The following is a 17,621-nucleotide window of genomic DNA, read 5'->3' as shown; positions in this document are numbered from 1 at the left end:
TGGTCACCATAGACAGGTGTTGGAATACTGAAACAATGTGAAGCATCAAAGAGACATTTGACTTTGATCTTGATCTGTAGTAGAGAGCTATTGTTGTATCTGCCAGCCATCCTTTGAATCTTCTAGAATTACGGATCACCTCCTCCTGCCTCTAACACTTCAATTTCCTTTTGAAAAATTTCCCCTCACTCACTGCATCTGGAATTGCTGATTGGTAAATCTAAGTGTCTGTCTTTATCTGGGAGGCAGGATAATGACTGTCCCCCCAAAGATGGCCCCATCCTAATCCCCAGATGTTACATACGATACATGGCAAAGGGGAATTAAAGTGACAGGTAACGTTACAGTTGCGAATCATCTGACTTTAAAATAAAGGATGAGGATGGGAGAGAAGTGTCATGACAAAGGTCCTTAAGAAGGGACAAGGGACCACGTAGTGCACACATAACCCCAGCACTGCGGAGGCTGAGGCAGGGGGAGCTTACGTTTGAGTCCAGCCTGGGCTTCATAGTGAGACCCTGTCTCAAAAACAAAAACTGAAAAGAATAGGGAGGCAGAAAAGGAGAATTAAAGAGAGATGTGAAAAATGGAAGCACAGAGAGAGATACAGCATTGCTGGCTTAGAATGGAACACAGAAGAACAGGTCCAAGAGCCCAGGAGCCAGGGGCCTCCAGAAAGCGCAGAACACAAGGAAAAAGGGTTATCCCTGGAGCCTGGAAAATGACAGATGTGCTGACACTTGGGGGTTAGCCCAGTGAGACCTGTGTCAGACTTCAGAGAACCATAAAACAATGGATCTGTGTGGCTTTCAGCCACTAAGTTTGTGGTCCTTTATTTGTTGTAGCCACAATAGGAAACTCTCCATGAACACCCTTCCCTCTGCTAAAAAGCCAGAGTGACACACACAGCCTCCTCTTAAACCTGGCGAGGCTTGAACTCCTGTTCCTGGCAATTAAGAGTCATGATCTCATTTGCTGAATCAGGCAGAGGACCGTTTTTCTGTAGGTTATCCATCAAGGATTAACTGAAAAGAATTATAGTGTCATTAACCTTTAGTAAACTAGTTAATGACAGTCAGCAGTCAGAAGCACCTATTGCTAATCAAGATTAAGATGGAGGACACTTGTTTTTATAAGATTTTGTTTTCTCATTATTTCTCTGAAAAAAAAATAGGACGAGATGATTTATTAGATAAAAGTCTGGGATTCGGAGTCAAGGAAATCGCAGGTGAAGTTTCATTTCCTCTGCTTACAAACTGTGCAACCTTGAACATGTGACATGGTGGGAGGAAGCCTCTGTTCACTTCCATGTGACGATTTGACATCCATGTTTCTGGCAGCTGTCTCTTGGATCTCAACTTGTTTCAGGAGTGTTCATTCATCCTCAAAGATTGTAAAGATTTCAACATTTCTCTAGCCTCTCCTCATCTGTGAAATATAGATGGTGTCACAGAAGTTTTAAAGATTCAAAGAAAAGCCAGGTGCTGGTGGTCCACACCTGTAATTCTACCCACTCAGAAGACTGAGATTGGGCAGATCAGGATTCAGGGCCATCCCTGACAAAAAGTTTGGGAAACCCTCATCCCAACAGAGAAAAGCTGAGTGTGGTGGCATGCACCTGCCATCCCAATGATGATGGAAAGCTTAAAATAGAGTCATGGTCCAAGTCAGCCTGGGAAAAAAACAAGACGCTATCCTCCAAAGTAACCAGAGCAAAAAAGAGCTGGAGTTATGATTCAAGTTGTAAAGCACCTGCCTATTAAGTGCAAAGCCCTGAGCTCAAATCCCAGTACCACCACAAAAAAAAAAAATTAGAGGAAATAATACATATAAACAAATTGTACCAGTCCTGGCACAGAGTGAATACTCAATAAATGCTAGTTAACCAAATGAAACCAAAGACAAATGAGCCTCTTTGAGCTTCAAAACAGGGTTGGCATCTTTCTCCTGTGTGATGTTAGGATTTAAAAAGATGAGGTGCTTAAAATGCCTTCCTGGCACAAAATTTTGGTTTCCTCAGCCTTCGTCTTCTTGGAAAAAGATAAACGTGACAGTATCAACATGAGCTGCTTCTTGTCTTCCCTTTGGTCCAAAAGCATCCTTCCTGCTATTTCTGGGAGTAGGGCAAGACGTGAGTTAGATCTGTACCTGTCTCTGAAGCTCTTTGCCAAATACATGATCACATTGCCCTGATAACCTTGTCTACAGTGAAGAAGCCAGACAATGAGGACTCTGATTTCCCAGAAAAGTAATACCTTCAATCTGTTCCATTCCCACAGTCTCCCAAAAGTAGATCCCTTGTAGCTGTGTCTGAATTGACTGCACCGCTGAGTCTGGGAGTCTCAGTATTCTGTTTTGCAATCACTATTTGGCTGAAATTTATATAAGCATTGACTAAGAAGTTAATAGCAAGATGATTTAAAAGAAAAAAACCAAAGATTCCCCACTGAGATATATTAAAACTGGGTTTTCTGCATTACTATCATCCTTCTGGCACATAAGCTATGTGGGTATATAAGATGCATCTCAGACATGTAATTACATCTTTAGGGGAAACCCTAAGTATGTTTCATTGTATATATTTTGAAAGTGATTTTAAAATGGTTTTTGTTGGAACAAATATTACTTTTGGTTTATTTAAATACATTTTACTGTGTATTAAAATCCAATAGAAAATTATTAGCCCTAAATGTGCAATAATACTGCATTAACCTAGCAAAAAAGTGTTAAAAATTAGCTGAAAGAAATGTGTGACTATCTGTGATTAATGTTCCAAAGCAAAGTTAGAGAATCATAAACTTAAATCTAATCCATTAAAGAATTAACCTTACTTTCCCACAGAAAATCTTGTAGTCTGTGGCTTATTATTTTGGTTAAGAAATCTACCTGGAGAAATATTAGTGCTTTGAAATTAGTCATCTTCCCTGTATTAAAAAATCTGTGCCTATCTGTGCAACGGTGGTTGTCATTGCAGATCGCTGCCACTAGGGGCAGCAGTATCTACTGTTTTTCATTGCTGGCTGGGTGATTGGGGTGAAAAAAATACAGAATTTTGCTTTGTGGCTTTGGGAGATGGCTTCTTTTTAGGCCTTAGTTTTCTTAAAAAGAGTTTGAACTCGATGTGCTCTGAGGCCCTGACAGTTAAAATTCTATGACTCAATAATTGCTGTTTTTAAGCTGGAGAGCCAAGTTAAAATTCCAGATGTCATTAATGTAATCCAGTGACTTGGAGTGAGTCAGTTACTCTCTGTATGTTTTGTCCATTGTGGGTGCTGTAACAAAATATCGTAAAGTGGGTTTATGAACAACAGACATTTATGTTTTACTCTTCTGGAGGCTAGAAAGTTCAAGGTCAAAGCACTGGCAGATTTGGAGTAGCATGAGGATTTGGTTTCTGGTTCTTACTGTGTCCTGACATGGTGGAAGGGGCTAACTAGCTCTGTTTTATAAGGACAGCAGTCCCAATCCATCTTCCTATGTATCTCTTTTGTGTCCCTGTCTCCAACTCACCCTCTCCTTTCCCTTACGAAGAAACCAGTCAGTCATACCCCAATCCTGTATGACCATATCTTAATTTAATTTCATCTGCAAATACCCTTCTTCCAAATAAGGTCATACTCATAGATGCCACAGGTAAGGACTTGAGCATATCACTTTGAGAGACATTTAATCCAGTAGGATGGTGACAATGATGGTGGTGATGATGGTTATAGTGATGGTGGGAAGAGGAAGAAGAATGGAAAGAAGACAATAAGGAAGATAAGACAAATAATTATTGAGCATGAGAAAGGTACCATACTTTTTTTTATTGGCAGTATTGGGGTTTAAACTCAGGGACTTGTGTTTGCTAGGCAGGTGCTGTACCACATGAGCCATACCTCCAGCCATTCTTGCTTTAGTTATTTTTTCAAAAGGAATTTTGTATTTGTGCTCTGTCCAGACTGGATGGCAATCCCCCTGATCTTTGCCTCCTAACTACCTAGGATTACAGGCATGAGTTATCCTAGGCTCCCATGCTCTTATTATCTTCATTTTTCAAGAACAACAACAACAAAAACAAACTTTGGCTCTAAGAGGTTAAGACTGTTGCCTAAGGTCTCTGTACTGAGAGAATGAATTTGAGATTCACTTCATGCCCCAGTATGTGGGTTCTAGGCTCCCATCACACCTGTCGTGCCTCTCATGTGCTGTCCTTGAGGGGTCGAGCCTGATAAATGGATCGTATGTTTTTTATCTGTGAAAAATGATTTTAAAAAACCCAATTTTTGCACCTCTGTGAAAAATGATTTAAAAAAACAATTTTTGCACAAAGTGAGCAGTACACAGATTGATTTTAGATTGTAGGCAGATGAAAGTCACATGGAGAGGACAGTAATTCCCTCCCTTTTAACATTTTTATTTTAAAATCAATTAGACCAGTAGGAAGTTCTGCAAAAATAACATAGAAATTCCTGTGTGCCCTGAGACCAGTTCAATGGTGACAGCTTATTTAACTTAGTGCAATGCCAAAGTCAGGAAATTGACATCCATACAATGCTTTCAACTAGACTGCAGACCCCAGTCAGGTTTCACCCGTTCTTGTGTGTGTGTGTGATTCTATGTCATTTTATCACATGGGTAGGGCCATATAACCAACACAATGCTGATACAGAACAGATCACCATCAAGAAGTTCCCTCTCAGTCAGTCTTCCTTTTCAAGTGACTTCATTACTTCAAAGAGAAAGCCACGTGGCTCTCACTGTTTCTATACCACCCAACTCTCTCTTTAGCAAAAAGATCTCAGGTCCTCTCTTAGACTCCCTTGCATACTACAGAAGCTACCAGCACACATTGCTGGATTTTCTTTTCCCGTCTAATTTTACCCTTGCCCATCTGTGGCATTAATTTACCTAAACATGAGCAAGGAGATCATATTTTTTTCTCCTTTAAGCAAAGGTATTTGAGTGACAAAAGTGAATTACAATGAAGAAAATCAGGGAAGGAAAAAAATCATACAGGTGCTATGCAGATAAGACAAAGAAATTAAAGGTGGTCAGTATAGGCCCAAAAGACCAAAAATCGTATGTTCTCCCTCATATGTGGACATTAGATCAAGGGCAAACACAACAAGGGGATTGGACTATGAGCACATGATAAAAGCGAGAGCACATAAGGGAGGGGTGAGGATAGGTAAGACACCTAAAAAACTAGCTAGCATTTGTTGCCCTTAATGCAGAGAAACTAAAGCAGATACCTTAAAGCAACTGAGGCCAATAGGAAAAGGGGACCAGGAACTAGAGTAAAGGTTAGATCAAAAAGAATTAACCTAGAAGGTAACACCCATGCACAGGAAATCAATGTGAGTCAATGCCCCTGTATAGCTATCCTTATCTCAACCAGCAAAACCCCTTGTTCCTTCCTATTATTGCTTATACTCTCTCTACAACAAAATTAGAGATAAGGGCAAAATAGTTTCTGCTGGGTATTGGGGGGGGGAGCGGGAGGGGGTGGAGTGGGTGGTAAGGGAGGGGGTGGGGGCAGGGGGGAGAAATGAACCAAGCCTTGTATGCACATATGAATAATAAAAGAAAAATGAAAAAAAAAAAAAAAGGTGGTCAGTATACCAGGGATTGAAGTTTACAGAACACAGGGTTATGAAACAACTTTGAACCTAACTCAAACTCAGAAATGTTTTACAACATGGAACAGGAAGAAGAGAATGTAGACTTTGCCCCTGAAAATACATGGCATGCCCATCAAAACTGGAAATTAAAGACGTGTGTTTTTATTCCTGCATCTCAAGGCCTTTTGTGAAAGGAGATTTCAATTCAGCTGGTCACTCACAACAGTGACTCATCCAGCCAGTCTTTGTATTCCCCTCACATTATTAAATATTGCCACCACAGGGGTGGGTGGCATACCAGGGCTAGGACAGGCAGTGGCTTTATTCTGAAGATCCAGAAGGCTGCTCATCTGAAAGCTGGTGATGTCACCAAAGGCAAGTCTGTAGTTTTTTTTTCCCAAAGGAAAGAGAACTCATAGAATTGGTCCCCAAGAGAATCAAATGAATGCAAAAGCCTAACAGAGTATGGCTCTGCTAAGGGTTTAACTCATGGTTTCAGCTTTTATGTCCAAATAATATATTATGGCACTGTTAGAGAAAGGATTTAAGACCACACTGAGTCAAAAAAAAAAAAACCAATTAATTTGTAAAACCTTATTGCTGGAAATAACATCAGGTCCCTCCTCTTTCGGGCAATGGATTTTTCAAGGTAGTTTGAAAGACAATTAAACAGACTTGGCTTGACCAAGCGCTGGTGGCTCACGCCTATAACCTAGCTACTCAGGAGGCAGCGATCAGGAGGATCGTGGTTCAAAGCCAGCCCAGGCAAATAGTCCACAAGACCCTATCTAAAAAAAAAAAAAACCCACATAAAAGGGCTGGTAGAGTGGCTCAAGGTGTAGGCCCCGAGTTCAAACCCCAGTACCTCCAAAAAAGAGGACTTCTCTCCTCTAGTCAATTCTCAACACAGCAGTCAGATCAAATCGTTCAAACCCCAGTACCAAAAAACAAACAATATGTTGTGTGTGTCAGATTCTTTCATGCCGCTACTCAAAACCCTTCCAAGGCTCCCTATTTCCCTTAAGCTAAAGTCAAAGCTTGGACAATAGCGTAACAGGACTTTATGTGATGGCCTGCTCCCACCCTCTCTGTTCCTTGTCCTCTTCTGTCCAGCAGCTCTGGGAACTTGCTTTCCTTACTGTGCCCAGCATCCCCTCCCCTCAACCTTTGGAGTGTTTCTCTCTACCAGAACTTCCTTTCCCCAGATGGCCTTTTGGTTAACTCCTTCACCTCCTAATCTTTTCTGAAGCTGAACTTACTCAGTGAGGGCTATTGTGACCCTGAAATTTAATAAGGCCCCTTGCTTTCTCTCCTGCACTGCTCCAGTTTGCCTTCCCCCTCCCATAATATAAGTACCATCTCCTATGACACTGTATCATCTATTTTTTGTATGCTTTGTCTAAGTTCCCTGGGTGAAATGGAAGCTCCCTGAAGGCAGGTATCTTGGCTTTATTCATTCCTGTATCCCAAGCCCCCAAAGCAATTCTTGGCTCAAAGAAGACATGCAATTTTTTTTAACAGAATGAATGAAGGACTGTTCCAAAGAGGAGATACACCCCCTACTCCTCAAACATGGGGATTTGCATATTTAAGTTTGAATGCTTGCCTATCCCCACACTGTCTGAAAAGTAAGACAAGAATTTTACTGCTCCTGTTCACCTTCAGATCCCATGCATAATGGGATCCTGAATGTCATAGGATGGGGGCTAGGAATACAGTAAACATGTTACCAGTTAAAAAGTTCACAGCTTCAGTTCCAGGCATTGTGGTGCATGCCTGGAATCGCAGCTACTCTGGAGGCAGAGATCAGAAGGATTGCTCTTTGAGGCCATCCCAGGCAAAAAAACTAGTGAGACTCCCATCTCAACAAACAAGCTTGGCATGGTGGTGGCATGCCTATAATTTTAGGTAGGTAGGGAGGATCAGGTCTGAGACCAGCTTAGGCAAAAGCACAGACCCTATCTGAAAAATAACTAAAGCAAAAAAGAGATGGGATGTGGCTCAAGTGATGTTGCCTAACAAGCTTGAAGCCCTGAGTTTAAACCCCAGTACTGCCAAAAAAAAAAAAAAAAATCCACGGCTCCTCTGAAATGTACAGGCAAACCCTCCCGCAGGACCGGAAAGCTCAGCCCGCAGAGTTTCAGAGGGGCCAGGAGTTGGTTAGACAATCTGGGAAGATGTTGCTTCTTGAATGTTTTTCTGATTCTCTCCAGAGCACAGACCAGACACCTCGGTGGGAAAACGTCTGTTGTAACAAATCTGCCTGCCATCGTGTGCTGGCAGGAAAGACAGAGTGGGGATGGAGTAGTGTGACCTGCTGAGGAGGCTACAGAGAAGACAATGCGATTTATGAAATGAGGGGTGTCTTTGGGTGTCACAGTCTGTCCCCATGTTCTCATTCAAGGGAGACAGGGTAGTGCAGCTCCGATGCAGGAAGGCGGTGGAGGTGTTGTAGGAAGATGAGGGTGAAGAAAAAGAAGGCTCGGCCATCGGTGATTGACTAGCATGAATTGAGCCCTGGAACAGATCCCTAGAACCACTGAAAAAGAACGGACAGGAGGAGGAGAAAGAGAAGAGGAAGGGAATAAAAAGAAGAAGGGGGAGGAAGGAGGAACAGAGGAAGAGGAGGAGAAGAAAAAGAAAAGCATTGTCTTGCAATTGGGACAGGAAAACCCACTATGTGACCAGGTGTACCGCCTGAGCTAAGGACAGTTGAAGCTTGTAGCCAGACATGTATAGTGTCTCTGTGACAAATTTGGTTAAAAGAAAAAAAAGAAATTTGTCAATGTCTAGAAAAGAAATCTGAAGAAAATAAAGCATAATGCTAACTGCTGAGAAGACAAAGATACAAAAAATCAGTCTAACGAACCAGTATTAATTGGGGTTCTTATGCCTGGCTTGGTTTTCCTGGTTCCTCAGATGACCTTGGGGAGGATGTCGAGCAACTCAGGTCCCCACAGACACACAGGATAATCCCTAAAAGAAGCTGGTGAAAGAAAAAACATCCTGCTAGGCATGGTGGTACACGCCTGTAATCCCAGCACATGGGAGGCAGAGGCAGGAAGATTCCAAGTTTGAGGCCAGCCTGGGCTACATAGTGAGACCCTGGAGAGAGAGAGAGAGGAGAGAGAGAGAGAGAGAGAGAGAGAGAGAGAGAGAGAGAATATCATGCCAATCAACAGCCTTAAAAAGGCTCAAGCCCTTTGATTCAGTCATATCATTTTTGGAGTCTTTTTTTTTTTTTTGGTGGAACTGGGAATTGATCTCAGGAGCTTGTGCTTGCTAGGCTAGCATTCTACCACTTGAGCCATGTCTTCCGTCCTCTTGATTCTAGTTTGTTTTTTGGATGGGACTGGTGCTTTTTCCGAGCCAGCCTGGGACCATGATCCTCCTACCTCCACCTCCTGAATAACTGGGATTACAGGCATGTGTCAACACACCCTGCAGGAGTCTTTCTCTTAAAGAAATAATCCTGGACTACCCCCAAAGCTTCAGCCTGGTTAACTACAAAACTGGTGCATAGATAATAGCAAAAACTTGGAAAGGTTCCTTGTGTCCAATTGTAACAGATGTAACCACAAATGTTCCTGTCATACACCAGGCTCAAAATATGTGTATGCTTATATCTACATCAGCCTTGTTTCCAACAAGAGACAAATTCAGAACAGCCTTAATATTCGTAAGTAGAAGTATGGTTAGATCAATTATAGTACACACATACAATAGAATAATAGGCCGGTATTGAGAATCCTAAGGCAAATTGTGTGTGTGTGTGTGTGTGTGTGTGTGTGTGTGTACAAACATGGATGAACATCCATTTAAATAAACTCCATTGAAGGCAGCCATTTTTTTTTTCCTCATACAGTAGCTGGAAAAGTACCAAGACATAATAGATGCTTAAGCAACAACTTTTGAATAATAAATATGTTTCTTAACAACAACCAAAAAGACTATTAAAGAGCATACAAACTAGTCAGTTTGCATGTGTATATGCATTTGTACAAGTCTGTGCCCTATTAGTAAGGATGGGATAGCTTCTGCTATAACAGACAAACCTCTTAAAGAAAATGTCATGTGTTAGTTCTCACTTACTCTGCGTGTTTGTCACAAGTTGCCTGGGAGCTCTGTTCTGCATACTTCTCTCTGGGGCCCCTCTGAGGAGCCCCTACTTACTGGAGCATTGCAAAAGAAACAAAAGCCCTAACGGGGCTGTATCACTTTTACGTTCTCACAGCACATTGGCAGATCTAGTCACATGGTCTAGGCCAAACAGAAACCAGGCAGCAAGTGTATCTTGTTTTAGGGGAAGATGGAGGACTGAAAACACCTGGTAAGTACCACTGATGAGTACCTCGAAATCTCTTGGAAAAAAGACATGGAATTGAGAAGAATGGTTAAAACTGGAGGGAGGGAATTTCTACAGTGTGAGGCATTAATTTTTAATCTTTATTTTGTTTGAAAGTATGTTTGTATTTCTTATATTTTTATATTTTTGACATTTTACAACTAATTTATTCAATAATGAAATATTTTAGAAGAGTTTATAACTTTTAAAGGGAGACACTAATATAGTGAAATGTTCTAGTCTTAAAATGTTTAGGAAGTGGTTTTATAACATGAAGAAAATTTTGTGCTGTGGTGTTAAGTGGGAAAGGTAAGGTAAGACTTCTTTATATAGTGTTATTCCAACTGTCTACAGAAATGCTTACAGAAAGAACACCAGAAAGAAGTATGCAAAATATTAACAACACTTTATTTGGGCATTTTGGGTGGTGCAATTATGCCTGTTTTCTTTATTTTCTTCTCCTCAATATTTCCTTAGGCTACAAATTTTCTATAATGATTCAGTGTTGCTATTATAAAAAGAAAAAATATAAACTAAAAAATGGCTGGTCTCCAGGGAAAAGAAGGCCTAATATGGCCACTTGAGCTTTTAAAATGTAACTGTACGGATTTGTCCATACCCATTACTTTTCAGGAAAAAACCCAGTGATAATTGGACATTTCCTCTCAGAAAAGCCTTGAGTTTTATAAAAGCCCTCAGAAATAGGAATGGGCTTATAGCCCAAATAAAATGGGGGAAAGGGCTGGTGGGGTGGCTCAAGTGGTAGAGTGCCTCCCTAGTAAACATGAGGCCCAGAGTTCAAATCCCAGGACTTTTATACAGACTACTTTGAGTTACTACTCTAAAGTAAGACTTTTACAGAACTACAAATTTTAAAAGATTTTTCTATTTCACCAAAATAGATCTTTGTTTTCAACAAGCATTCATTAAATTACTCAGCAACAATATTTATGTCCTCCTAAACTCATCTATGAAGTTGTATCTATGTGTTACATTACACTGAGTCAGAGAAATCTTAAGCTGGGAGTAACAGAAACCCAAAGAAGACAGGAGACATTCATTGTTAGCATTTTTTTGAGCTCTGGCTGTGGGTAAAGTACCCACTGAGCAGGGCTGCTCCATGCTGGGGCCAGGTAATTCTTAGTTGTGGGGGGGCTGTCCTGTGCAAGGTAAAGCGTTTAGCACCACCCCTGGTCTCTATCCACTACATCCCAGTAGCTCAAACCCCACCCCCAGCATCATGGCTCTGACATTGCCAAAGTCTCCAGGGTGACATTTGAGAACTACTTCCATGTAATCTTTTGTAAAAATTCCTATGATATGGATACTATTTTGATGCCCATTTTACAGAGAGAAAAAGCAAGTCTCAGAGAGGTACCTACCTTGCTCCTCACCACAGAGCTAATAAGTGACAGAGCCGGGACTCATCCAACACCATACATCGCCACATAGTGACATGGTCTCTATCAATAAGGGAAACTTTATCCACAGTGTCAGGCCTGTGCTGAGTACTTTCCACACACACCCCCACGGAATCCTCACGTCAACCACAGGAAGTGATTATGCTCATGAATCCTGAATTCTATAGCACCAAACAGACTTAGCAGGGCTATATAACCTTGGTCAATGTCATACAACTAAAAGGCTGCAAGTCTAAACTACAATTTATGGTTTGATCCCAGAGTTCATGTTCTTCACCACCACAAATACCCACAATACCTGAGGGCTTGGTATACTGCACTCTGCCAAGGAAGGGTATGGTAGCATGAGAAAATTCAGTTTTCTCATGCAATTAGAGACAAGGCCTGCTGTAACCGAGATCATTCATTCATTCATTCATTCATTACACATGCCCAGAAACTAGGGAGGAGTGTAGAATAGCGTAAAGAGCGCTGTCTCAAGCCCTGCTCTACTAATTACTACCTTTATGACCTTCAGCGAGTTACTTAAGTTTGCTGAGCCTCAAATTTCATTGTCCTCATCCAAAAAATTGAGATAATTGCCTATGTTTTAGGCAATGAACTATTGCATGGGAAGTGTGTAGGTTAGGATGAACACATAGTAAGTGACCAGTGAAAATACAATAACTGTTTTTATTGTGACTGTTGCTTCTCAGAAGGAATTGAGCTGGCTATGTTATGGATCTGTGCAGAGCTGAATAACATGAAAAGAGCCAAAGAAATGTCACCATCATGCAAGGGACAGCACTGGAATGCCAAAGCAGTCCCTAAGCTGTGTGACGTGAAGTCATTTACTGCTGTTCCATGTGTTAGCTTTTGAAGAAAAAAAACCACATTAACTCATGTTTGTCGTTATGTTTTCTTTAGAAAAAAACAAAGATTTGATTTTATGTTGGCAAATGTAATGAAAAATACTTACAACACAAATTGCACTCTAAAGAGACTGAAATGCATCTACAGTTTTCTAGATTTCTTGTCATCATTTTCGCCTGTTTCTACTTTGAGGATTTGGGGGCGAAAAAGAAAACAACTTCTGTTGCTAGGAACATTTCAATAAATGAAGTCATATCTCTGCCCACAAAGATACCCCATGACCAGTCTTCCTGCTCTCTTGAAAACCAAATCACACGCAGATGTATGGCTGAGACTAAAGATGTTTGTTAAGGCTAGTCATTTCAATTCTGAATTTAGTTACAGATTCAAAACACAAAAGGAGAAAAAAAAAAAGGTTGGATAGATAACATAAATTCTTTCTCCCAAGGCAGCTTTGCTTCTCTGCTTTGAATTTAATCATCTACCCAATTTGTCTTTATCCTTATGTTCTAAAAATCACAAGGGAAGGCTAAGTCTGATAACTAGGGGTCAGGATTTAACATTGGAAATCTTATGGTCATTCATCTTACTTTCTAAAATCATCTCTAAATAAAATCCACAGAATTGGTAAATTCACCCACCTTGGCCGGACCATACAGCTGCCCACTTAGATTAAATCTGAAAGGAAAATGCATTGAGAAGAACACTGGAGTCTGTATTAGAATAACCAGATTAATCTTCCTGAGATGTAATCAGATTAATTTGTCCGGGGGGGTAACAGAGCATAATGGTGAACTGTAGGGAGCTACAGCAATTGATGGACTGGCTTCAAATTCTAATTCTGCTCTTTAACTGCTATGGCAGATCGACTCCATATAGCCTCCAAGGATCCCCAGTTCCTGGCCTTTGTGCCCTGGTGTAATCCTCTACAAAAGCCTGATGACTCGCTTCTAATCAATAGATATGGCAAAAGTAACAGGATGTCATTTCTGTGATTAGGCTACAGAAGTGAGTTCTGTCCTCTGCTGGCTGTAATGTGGTGGGTGGGTTGCCTTCCATGTGTGGGTTGTCATATTGAAAGGACCATGTGATAAGGAACTAAGATGGCCTCCAGCAAACAGACAACAGGAAATGAAACCCTCAGGCTAACAGCTCTTGAGGAACTGAATGCTTCCAACAACCATTCAAGTGATCTTAGAAATAGAGCCATCTCCAATCAAGTCTTGAAAGCCCATGGGCAGAACACTAGCTAAGCTGTACCCTGACTCCTGACCCACAGAAACTCCAAAATCACAAACAGTTGGGCTGGTGGAGTGGCTCAAGTGGTAAGAGCACCTGCCTAGCAAGCATGAGGCCCTGAGTTCAAACCCCAATGCTTGCAAAAGAGAAAAAGAAGGAAAATCATAAGTAGTAGTTGTTTTAAATGGCTAATTTGTGGCAACTTGTTAAGTAGCAATAGATAATTAATGAAGTTGTTGTGTTGCCTCAGATGACCCATTAATCTCACTGAACCCAAGTCCCTTTTTTGTAAAGATGGGGTGCTAATATCTATGTCTTCTATGTCCTGGGGTGACTATGAGGTGTCAACAAGCCAAATACTTGACATTGTAGCTGGCATCTGTTTTCTTTTTTTTTTTTTTCTATTTAGTGGGGAGAGCACGAACGCAGTCCCCCACTACCACAAAGTATGCAGTCGATTTTCCCACATTTGGGGAAATCGCAGGGGTCAGCACATCCGGAGTACAATGGAGAAGCCTCGCCCTGGGAAAACCACCTTCGTGATCATGGCATCTCCCCTGCCAGGTAAGTATGGCACCTGTTTTCTGTGGGGTTTTTTATTATTATTTTTGTTTGTTTGTTTTTTGGCAATGCTAGGGTTTGAATTCAGGGGGACCATGCACTTTCTAGGGAGGTGCTCTACCACTTGAGCCCAGTCCTGTAGTTTAAAGCTTACTTTAAATTTTACTTTTATTTTTATTGATAAAGTTCTGTATTCACAATACACATCAGTCTCAGGAGATAATCAATGCGATGAACAGGAATTTAAAACATGTAAAGCCAATTCTTTTTGGTGGTGCTGGCATTTAAACTCAGGGCCTTGCACTTGCTAGGCAGGCACTCTATCACTTGAGCCACACCCCCAGTCCAATCCAATTTTTTAAAAAATCACATTTCATGAATCCTGTTATAGTTGTGTGCACAAGAAGAGATCCAGGTCAGGTTTCGACCCCTTAACTCTTGTGTGGTAAGAGTTGAGGGAGAGAGGCAGCATTGCCTTTGTGTGCCACAGGAAAGAAGCTTCCACAGGGAGGCCACTGCAAACAAAAATTCCACAGAAAATCTAACAGAAAGAGGAGTGTAGATGCACCAATGAGAAGTAAGCAGCTTACGCAGGACTTGCCAGGCATTTTGGCAGGTGTGTGGGCTATTGGAAGGACCCATATAGTACTGGTGGAAATAGAAGACATGCTGGCAAAACCACCATTTTACATGTATCTACTCCTTTACCCAATGATCCTGTTTCTAGGGGTGTATCCTGAAGAAATCATCAGAAAAGTAAACCAAGGGGTTTAAACTGTTTATTGCAGCGGTGTTTACACGAACCACATGATATGGATAATGTTTGACCATGTTTGACCTATGAACACACAATTCTATATAGCTCTGCCTAAAAGAACAGCATTTGAAACAACTTCAGAATCCAAGAGGAATTGTGGAATTTTATACACACACAAATACAGCCAGGACTCCATATCTACCTGTCTCACACCTGCAGATTCAACAAATGGCCAACCGAAAATACTAGAAATTTTGTGCTTATCCTGAACACGGAAACTTTTTTTCTTGTCATATTCCCTAATCTATACAGTATAACAACTATTTGCATAGCACTTACACTGTATTAGGTATCATTAAGTAATCTAGTGATGACCCAAAGTGTACTGGAGGATGTGTGTAGGTTACATGCAAATACTACTCTTCTCTGTATGAGGGGCTATATAGCCACAGATTTTGATGTCCTTTGAGGGTCCCTAAAACCAATCCCCCGAGAATGCCAAGGACAACTCTATATGTATATGTACACGTACACATACAGGGTGTCAACATGTTAAATACAGAAAGCAGCTTGCAAAATAGTATTCTTTTATTCTCCTAAGCACTTTCATGGAGCACTATGTCTAGCAAGAAAGGCTCAGGGGAAAAAAATAACACACTTTGAGTATTTTCTAAACGTTTATCCGCACTGTCATTTGTCCTGTGGAAGAACTCCGACTTCATTAACATCCCTTCGAACTCCTGGTTGGGGGTGGGGGATGTCTCCCATTGCTCCTCCCTCCCCCCTTCCCCTTTCCCCCCTCCCCTCTACCACCTTCCCCCACTACCACCCCTTCCAGCAAAAAAATCGTGGTCTAGCCCCTTCTGATTTGTCAGCCTGCTTCTGGAGATGGCCTGCTGTGCTCTTACTGGCTTTCTGAAACCAGGCAAAATTTAGATTGACAGGTCCTGCCCCTACTAGGAGAGGCCTGTGGTTCTGACCATGGAGTGGCTGCAGAGTATGGCTGATTGAGAGGCAGAAGGCTTTAGAAAGTTGACTTTGTTACTCACAGCAGTTGTGCCCTCCAAACTGCCTTCTGTCAGCAATGGAAGACATAGTGACCTCCTTATATAGCTAATCAAGGAAATGTATTGATTTCTACCTGCCTGATTCCTAGGCCTACCTCTCAATTGTTTATGAACTGAAATTGGTAATGGTGTTATTTCTTGGACCACCCTAAACTACAAACACACACACACACGCACATGAGTGATTGGGGAAAACTAAATTACAAGAAATTTTCATTGCTTTAGTATTTTATACAGACCATAACTTCATTAGATGAATGGACAACCATGGAGGTTAAAAACAATCCTTATATCTCACACAATCTGCTCTTTGTATTTCCTGCAATACCACCCACCCCGTTGTCAGGAAAAATACATGACCAGAACACCAGGAAAGAAGAAAAAAATTGAAAAGAATTTGATGGGTTACTTTTCAAAAATATAAACCTCCAAGTGCCAATGATAGAGAACAATTTGGTATTATTTTCAATTATAAAGAAAGAAGAACGATCAGTTCTTAGAGTTCTAGAAGTCTTGAGCCAGTGTTAGCTTTGTGTAACTCAAAATTGAATTTATTTAAAATACACCTCAAACAGCAGCCCTTCTGAGAGACCCTTCTCCTGATCTGGTTCCTGAGGGTTGAGATCCAAGATCCCCACATGGGCTGGCTGAATTCAGTCACTGATAGCACCCATGGGAGATCGAGGGCCAGAAAGGAGGTATTTCTCCCCTTTCTTTTCTGCCTTGAGCAATGTGTCTGGCAAAGACTATGTCTTCACTGTGGTTCCAGCTTCCAACTGGACATACCCACAGTGAGATCCATTTTATCCAGGCGATCCCTGCCTGAGGACACTGGTAACATTATCTCCTCTCTCTGGCCCCAGCCTAAGGGTGGGGATGGCTCTCTGTTGGGGATGAAACCTCTGGTTGCCTCACTGATCCCTGTCTGGCTCCTCAGCTCCTCCCTTCCCTGGAGTCAATATCCTGCATTAAATTCCCTTTGTTGAAAATACTTGACAAAAGGTGTTTCCTGGTTGAACCCTCCCTGACACCATGATATTAGAAAGAAGAAAAGAAAGACTAGGTGTTGTGGCGTATATCTATAATCCCATCTGTGTGGGAGGCAGATATAGGAAGATCATGGTTCAAGATCAGCCCAGGCCAAAAAGAATTAGTGAGCTGGGTGCTGGTGGCTCACCTCTGTAATCCTAGCTACTCAGGGTACATCATGGTTGGAAGCCAGCCTGAGCAAATAGTTCACAAGACCCTATCTCAAAAAAAACCCATTACAAAAAAGGGCTGGTGGAGTGTCTCAAGGTATAGGCTCTGAGTTCAAATTCCAGTACTGCAAAAAAAATTAGTGAGACCCTATCTCAACAAACCTGCCAGGCACTATAGTTTTCATTTGTAATTCCAGCTATGAAGGAGGCAGAAGTTGAGTGATCATGGTCTGAGGCTGACCCCAGACAAAAGTAGGAGAACTTTTCTAAAAAATAAACTAAAACAAAATAAATAAAAAGAACTGGGGGCAATTCAAGTAGTAAAGTAGTTGCATAGCAAGCACAAGGCCCTGAGTTCAACTCCAGTACCAAAAAAGAAGGAAAGAAAAAACAGAAAAGAAAAAAAGACAGATCTGAGATAGAATAATGTCATCAATTTTTGACCAAAAAGGGAAGAAAAGCCTGTTTTCCTCAGAAATTATGCCAGGTTTGGTCAGAAGCCCCTAATGTATGGTCACGAACCTGAAGTCTCCATCACCAGTTGTCCCTTTATGTTGGCTGTGGTTCGTCTACAGTG

The 17,621-nt window shown here is 41.4% G+C and overlaps 1 non-coding gene across 1 annotated transcript; it reads right to left on the bottom strand.

Annotated features, from left to right (window-relative positions):
• Positions 1-13,868: 13,868 nt before the first annotated feature.
• Positions 13,869-14,032, bottom strand: LOC141418743 (U1 spliceosomal RNA). The gene has a single exon (XR_012443387.1). It is a non-coding gene; the product is annotated as a U1 spliceosomal RNA (small nuclear RNA).
• Between the last annotated feature and the right edge of the window lie 3,589 nt (positions 14,033-17,621).

The sequence above is a fragment of the Castor canadensis genome, chromosome 17, assembly GCF_047511655.1.
Source record: "Castor canadensis chromosome 17, mCasCan1.hap1v2, whole genome shotgun sequence".
Lineage (NCBI taxonomy): Eukaryota > Metazoa > Chordata > Mammalia > Rodentia > Castoridae > Castor > Castor canadensis.
Note: the sequence above shows the minus strand (reverse complement) of the source record. Positions and strands in the feature narration are given on the sequence as shown.